Here is an 8,581-nt window from a genome sequence, read left to right on the forward strand (position 1 = left end):
CTCGTAATAATTGACCGTGGACGGTGTATTAAAGCCTTCGGATATCAATCGGTTGGACTATTGTGTCTGGAGCATTTAGGAAAACAAGGTTGGCACTAAAAAATACCAAAGTGTCGATCACTTTGCCGGGAATGGGCCAAAATACCACAGAGAAACAATCGGGCAGGGTGTGACGGTTTCATTGGCCGTTTGAAGGCCACAATTCGTGCCAAAGGACAAATCTAAACTTATTCTAAAATTTGATGCTATTTCCGACATTTTTTTACCTTCATTCAATTAAATTTAAAACAAGTTAAAAAGCAGTAAGTTCGGCCGGGTCGAACTTTGAATACCCTCCACAATTTGGAGCGTATTTGGAAATTTTCAAAAAATAAAATCCTTAAAACATTCTGTTAAAATTTTACAAAATACCGAATATAGCCCTTATATTAGGGTTTATACGACGTGGACCTACATAGGCATTGTTTGCCATTAGCCATTACCATATTCAAATTCGAAAATTGAAATAAACGGTGAATAATGTAGCTAAAATCATCAAAATATCGTATATAGGGAGGTACCGTTATACCGGAGCTGTGCGAAGACCTGGCCCAGCATAGACAATTTTCTGTCACAGGCTATAGCATCCATTACTAACGTCAAATACGATATCTCAAACAATTTCGGTGGGTATTGTACCTAAACTCGTCAAAATACCGAATATAGGGAGGTACTGATATATGGGGCCTTTACGAAGACCTGGACCTGCATAGGCAAATTTCTGTCACAGACTGTAGTTCCCATTACGAACTCTTAATACGTAAATTGAAACAATTTCGGTGAATAATGACGCTAAAATCATCAAAATACCGAATTTTGGGAGGTACCGTTTTATTGGGGCTATACGAAGACGTGGACCTGCACCGACAATTTTTTTCCTTATGCTGTAGTATTCATTACGAACTTCAAATACCAAATTTAAAACAATTCCGGTGAATAATGTCGCAAAAATCATCACAATACCGAATATCGGGAGGTACCGTTATATGGGGGCTATACGAAGACGTGGACCTGCCCAGATAATTTTCTGTCATAGGGTGTAGTATCCATTTCGAACTTCAAATACCAAAGTTGAAACAATTCCGGTGAATATGTCGCTAAAATCATCAAAATACCGAATATCGGGAGGTACCGTTATATGGGGGCTATATGAAAACGTGGACCTACATGGCCCATTTACGAACTTAACCTGCCTACTGGAATTTTAGCCTTCTATCTCAATTCGTTCGAAAGATAGCGTGGTTACAACAGACAGACGGACAGACAGACAGACGGACATGGCTAAATCGACTTAGAATTTTACGCTGATCAAGAATATATATACTTTGTTGGGTCTGACATGAGTATTTCGAGGAGTTACAAACGGAATGACAAAGTTATAGTATGGTGGAGGGTTTAAAAAAAGTAAAAATTATGGCGTTTGACTTCGTTGCAGTTTTTTTATCTCACCCTCTGTATGAAAATTGTATAATATCGACAATCTTTTTTAACTGTTCATTCAGATAACGGAAGAAACATTGACAAATTGACCTTGCTGACAATCTGAGAGTGTTTTTTTTTTCTTTTAATGGATTGTACTACATCCAATGCAATGTAATTTCTTTATAAATGTGACATTAAAATAAATTGAGCCATATTAAATGTATGAGCCCTTAGGGTTAAGAGTACTTAAGCCAAGTCATGAGCGTCAGATTGCAACAAGTCAACGATGAGATGGTTGTATAAAAGATGTGTAGCTCAAATTAATTGCAAAATTTGGTCCGCTTTTGCAATTTTATTCCACGATCCAGATTTTATGTGGTGTCAAAATAAAAATGATGACAAATCTTGGCATCATTTTAGTGAAAACTTTACTTAAGACCCAATATCTTCAGACGAAAATTAAATCCTCCCCATTGGATTAATTTCAATTCCTCTCACCTTTCTACTAGTTTTGGCTCTCTAAAATATAAATTATTTTTTTTCTTGTTAAACAAAAATACCCAAAGCAATTTCCTTAAACAAGACATGTCCGCCATAAATCAAATGGTCAACACATTTTTCAATTAAAGTTTGCGTTTTTTTTTTTCTTCTTCTCTTATATTGCGGTGTGGTGCACTCTGACGGTCGGTCAGTTGTTCGGTCAGGCCAAAGAAAATTGAAAGTAATGTTAGAAAATCTAAGGCAACCACAAAATGTGAAATAAGAGTTCATTTTGTGCAAGGCAAACAAAGCTGACAGCAAAAACGAAAACAACAACCACAAGAAAAATTCAAGTGAAATTTTCAAAGTAAATGGAGAAAAGTGTCCAATGCAAATATCGCCCCAGCAGCTTATGATGACGAGAGAGCAAGCGCATGTATGACACTGACACCATCACACTAAGATGACGACGAACCAACGAACGAATGTATCAAAAATATTTAGACAAAAAGAAAACATTGCCTTTGCCGCCATGTAAATGTTTGCATTTTCGAATGAAAAAATGTTGTCACAGGTCAATACGAACACATGTGGTGAGTAAATATTTCACAGTGTTTTAGGTGGCGAAAACCCCAACCAAAAGAAGAAGAAGCAAAAATAGAAAATCTACATATAGATATAATGAAAACTAAAATACAACATGGTTTACGAGGGTCACACTTTTGTGACATTGGTCAGATAGGGAGCTGCAATAAAACCACATGCATAGTAATGACCTCACATAGAAGATTAAAGAATGAAAAACGTAACTCTAACAAATATAGATAGTCTGGAGTAGAGGATTCTTTCTAGTGTATGAATATATCAATCATTTGCCCAAGGAATGGCATATATCATCTAAAGTTCCATGGATTAAAAAAGTGCATAAAGGACAACATTAACAATTGTTGGTTTTATCGATATTTTGTTATATATAATAGACGCAAATACATGATTTTAAGGGATACTTTTGCAGGAACTATGGATTTTTTTTTATTTTTTAGGGGCAGCATATCAAGCATCGTTATTTATAAGTATATTATTTGAAACCAAAAAATTGTGCATTATGTAGTTTTGAATATTTTTAACGACAAATATTGGGATATGCATGAATAATTTCTCAAAACTATCTTGAATATTTTTTAATCGTATTTGAATATTGTAACTTTTTAGGGAACAATAGAAAACCTACATTGAGAAATAATTAAAACTGAAATACAACATGGCTTACGAGGGTCACACTTTTGTGACATTGGTCAGATAGGGAGATGCAATAAAACCACACGAATAGTAATGACCTCAAATAGAAGATAGAATAATGAATAATAAATAAAAAATAAGGTCGGCCGGGCCGAACTTTTAATACCCCCCACCATTTGGAAGGAAGTTGAAAAATTAAAAAAAAATCCGAAAACTACCATTTAAACAAAAACCGTTATATGGTATATATATCTCAAACAATTTCGGTGGGTATTGTACCTAAACTCGTCAAAATACCGAATATAGGGAGGTACTGATATATGGGGCCTTTACGAAGACCTGGACCTGCATAGGCAAATTTCTGTCACAGACTGTAGTTCCCATTACGAACTCTTAATACGTAAATTGAAACAATTTCGGTGAATAATGACGCTAAAATCATCAAAATACCGAATTTTGGGAGGTACCGTTTTATTGGGGCTATACGAAGACGTGGACCTGCACCGACAATTTTTTTCCTTATGCTGTAGTATTCATTACGAACTTCAAATACCAAATTTAAAACAATTCCGGTGAATAATGTCGCAAAAATCATCACAATACCGAATATCGGGAGGTACCGTTATATGGGGGCTATACGAAGACGTGGACCTGCCCAGATAATTTTCTGTCATAGGGTGTAGTATCCATTTCGAACTTCAAATACCAAAGTTGAAACAATTCCGGTGAATATGTCGCTAAAATCATCAAAATACCGAATATCGGGAGGTACCGTTATATGGGGGCTATATGAAAACGTGGACCTACATGGCCCATTTACGAACTTAACCTGCCTACTGGAATTTTAGCCTTCTATCTCAATTCGTTCGAAAGATAGCGTGGTTACAACAGACAGACGGACAGACAGACAGACGGACATGGCTAAATCGACTTAGAATTTTACGCTGATCAAGAATATATATACTTTGTTGGGTCTGACATGAGTATTTCGAGGAGTTACAAACGGAATGACAAAGTTATAGTATGGTGGAGGGTTTAAAAAAAGTAAAAATTATGGCGTTTGACTTCGTTGCAGTTTTTTTATCTCACCCTCTGTATGAAAATTGTATAATATCGACAATCTTTTTTAACTGTTCATTCAGATAACGGAAGAAACATTGACAAATTGACCTTGCTGACAATCTGAGAGTGTTTTTTTTTTCTTTTAATGGATTGTACTACATCCAATGCAATGTAATTTCTTTATAAATGTGACATTAAAATAAATTGAGCCATATTAAATGTATGAGCCCTTAGGGTTAAGAGTACTTAAGCCAAGTCATGAGCGTCAGATTGCAACAAGTCAACGATGAGATGGTTGTATAAAAGATGTGTAGCTCAAATTAATTGCAAAATTTGGTCCGCTTTTGCAATTTTATTCCACGATCCAGATTTTATGTGGTGTCAAAATAAAAATGATGACAAATCTTGGCATCATTTTAGTGAAAACTTTACTTAAGACCCAATATCTTCAGACGAAAATTAAATCCTCCCCATTGGATTAATTTCAATTCCTCTCACCTTTCTACTAGTTTTGGCTCTCTAAAATATAAATTATTTTTTTTCTTGTTAAACAAAAATACCCAAAGCAATTTCCTTAAACAAGACATGTCCGCCATAAATCAAATGGTCAACACATTTTTCAATTAAAGTTTGCGTTTTTTTTTTTCTTCTTCTCTTATATTGCGGTGTGGTGCACTCTGACGGTCGGTCAGTTGTTCGGTCAGGCCAAAGAAAATTGAAAGTAATGTTAGAAAATCTAAGGCAACCACAAAATGTGAAATAAGAGTTCATTTTGTGCAAGGCAAACAAAGCTGACAGCAAAAACGAAAACAACAACCACAAGAAAAATTCAAGTGAAATTTTCAAAGTAAATGGAGAAAAGTGTCCAATGCAAATATCGCCCCAGCAGCTTATGATGACGAGAGAGCAAGCGCATGTATGACACTGACACCATCACACTAAGATGACGACGAACCAACGAACGAATGTATCAAAAATATTTAGACAAAAAGAAAACATTGCCTTTGCCGCCATGTAAATGTTTGCATTTTCGAATGAAAAAATGTTGTCACAGGTCAATACGAACACATGTGGTGAGTAAATATTTCACAGTGTTTTAGGTGGCGAAAACCCCAACCAAAAGAAGAAGAAGCAAAAATAGAAAATCTACATATAGATATAATGAAAACTAAAATACAACATGGTTTACGAGGGTCACACTTTTGTGACATTGGTCAGATAGGGAGCTGCAATAAAACCACATGCATAGTAATGACCTCACATAGAAGATTAAAGAATGAAAAACGTAACTCTAACAAATATAGATAGTCTGGAGTAGAGGATTCTTTCTAGTGTATGAATATATCAATCATTTGCCCAAGGAATGGCATATATCATCTAAAGTTCCATGGATTAAAAAAGTGCATAAAGGACAACATTAACAATTGTTGGTTTTATCGATATTTTGTTATATATAATAGACGCAAATACATGATTTTAAGGGATACTTTTGCAGGAACTATGGATTTTTTTTTATTTTTTAGGGGCAGCATATCAAGCATCGTTATTTATAAGTATATTATTTGAAACCAAAAAATTGTGCATTATGTAGTTTTGAATATTTTTAACGACAAATATTGGGATATGCATGAATAATTTCTCAAAACTATCTTGAATATTTTTTAATCGTATTTGAATATTGTAACTTTTTAGGGAACAATAGAAAACCTACATTGAGAAATAATTAAAACTGAAATACAACATGGCTTACGAGGGTCACACTTTTGTGACATTGGTCAGATAGGGAGATGCAATAAAACCACACGAATAGTAATGACCTCAAATAGAAGATAGAATAATGAATAATAAATAAAAAATAAGGTCGGCCGGGCCGAACTTTTAATACCCCCCACCATTTGGAAGGAAGTTGAAAAATTAAAAAAAAATCCGAAAACTACCATTTAAACAAAAACCGTTATATGGGGGATATACGAAAATTGTCATAGGTTGTACTACCTATTAAGATCTTCCAATACGAAATTTGAAATAATTCTGTAAATAAGGGCGCTAAAATCATGTTTTAATGACTGATGAAAAAATATAAAAACTTATCAAATTTTTTGCTGAGTTCATTTTTGCATCCCTCATATATCCATTGATCCGTTATGGATCATTTCATGGATGAATGAAGTGTTTTACTTCGTCTCTTTACTTTTTAAACTCAAATCGAATACTACGCTTTTATTAGCTGAACTTTCTTACCAATGAGCGATTCGATTAAGGTTCAATAAATGTGCACAGCTGCTAAATAACGGCAGTGAATGAAACAGCTTTCAGAGTCACTAATTTATCAAGGGCGAAACGGCTGAAGTTGGAATCTTGAAATTTTGCATATGGGTCAATGTAGATGGGTAGGGGAGGGAGAGGTTTTTGGAATTTCGGACTAGAAGTGTATTAAAAGAACTAAAAAGCACTGGAGTTCGTACTTTTTGGCGCGAAATCTTCACATTTGCGTTCAGCAAGCGTACAAAAAGTAAACTAATACTACGTGAAATCTGAAATTTGGCATCACTGTTAATGTGTAATGTAGATATTTAGAGGGGATTTTGGAAATACGTACTAAATGGTACTAAATTTGGCATTTGGGTAAGGGATTGAGTTGGAAGTTTAAAATTGGCATTAGGCTTACCTTTTGTGCGGTTTGGTAGAAATATGGGAGGAATTTGGAAACACGTACTAAAAAGTACGAAAAGTACAAAATAATATTAACTTTGGTATTTAGGGGACGGAACATAACTGGAAATCTTAAATTTGGAGTGAGAGTATTTGTAGTTGTGTAGAATAGACAAACTAAGGGGTTTTCCGATATTTAAAAAAAAAGTTCTATAATGCGATAAATGTAATACCATTTGGATTTATGTGAACGGATAGAGGTAAAATTTAAAATTTGGTAATGGAGTTGATGCAAGGAAGTGGTGTTGGTGTTAAGTGTAAGAACTGTACTATATGGTGCTAAATTTGGTACAATTTATTGGGGTCGCTGTTGGAGGTAGGTTTGTCATAAAAATGTCGTTTCGGAAATGTGTTCTATAATTATACGGAAAGTACTGAATGGTATTATATTTCGTACAATATGGTATTAGGTGAATAGAGCAGTGCTTCAAATCTGAAATTAGGGTCGCTGTTCATGTGTTGCCTGGACATATGGAGATGGTTTCGAAAATGTGTACCATAATTGTACGAAAAGTACTGAGTTAAACTTTACTTAGTATAGGGTAAAAGAAGGAGATACATTTCTGAAAACGTATATTTAGATAACAGGTGGTATCTGGAATTGATATATTTGGAGGTGGTTTGGAAATTTGTACTATAATTGTTCGAAAAGTACGAAGTGGTACTAAATTAGATGTTAAAGTTGATATTTTGATATCTTATGGTACCTGGAATGTGTAGTATTGGGTAAAGGTATGGGTTGGAATTCCGAAATTTTATATTAAGGTCTTTATTGGTACCTAAGATTGATATATCGAGCTGGTTTTGGAAATGTGTACTATAATTGCACGAAAAGTACAAAATGGTACTAATTTTGGATGGTGATATGCAGATATTTATTTGGATGTTGTCAATCTGAACAATTTGAGCATTAACAAGTAAATAAACAACTAAGTTCGGCCAGGCCGAACTTTTAATACCATCCACCACCATTTGGGACGAACTTTAAAAATTTCAAAAAAAAATACCCTTTAAATGATGACATTTATTTCCGGGGCTATACGAAGGCGTTAACCTGAATAAAAAAAAATTGTCATAGACTTTAGTACCCATTAAGATCTTCAAATACGAAATTTGAAACAATTCAGAATAAAGGGAGGTACCATTATGTGGGGCTATACGAAGACGTGGACATGCATACGATTTTTTTTACATAGGCTGTAGTATCCATTACAAGCTTCGAACACGAACAATTCGGGTGAATGATTTTGCTAAAATCATCAAAATACCGAATATCGGGAGGTACCGTTATATGGGGGCTATACGAAAACGTGAACCGACATGACCCATTTACGAACTTAACTTTAACCTGACCCTTAACGAACTACTGGCAAAATACACATGTGTGCAAAATTGTAGCCTGCTAATTCATTTCGTCCGAAAGATAGCGTGGTTACAACAGACAGACGGACATCACTAAGTCGCCTTTGAATTTAACGCTGATCCAGAATATATATACTTTGTAGGGCCTATAATGAATATTTCAAGGAGTTACGAACGAAATTACAAAAGCTAACATACCCTCCATAGAATGGGGGAGATTATAACAAGTAAAATAGCAGCTAAATTCCACCATTTGGAAAAAACT

Source organism: Musca domestica, unplaced genomic scaffold (genome assembly GCF_030504385.1).
Source record: "Musca domestica strain aabys unplaced genomic scaffold, Musca_domestica.polishedcontigs.V.1.1 1, whole genome shotgun sequence".
NCBI lineage: Eukaryota > Metazoa > Arthropoda > Insecta > Diptera > Muscidae > Musca > Musca domestica.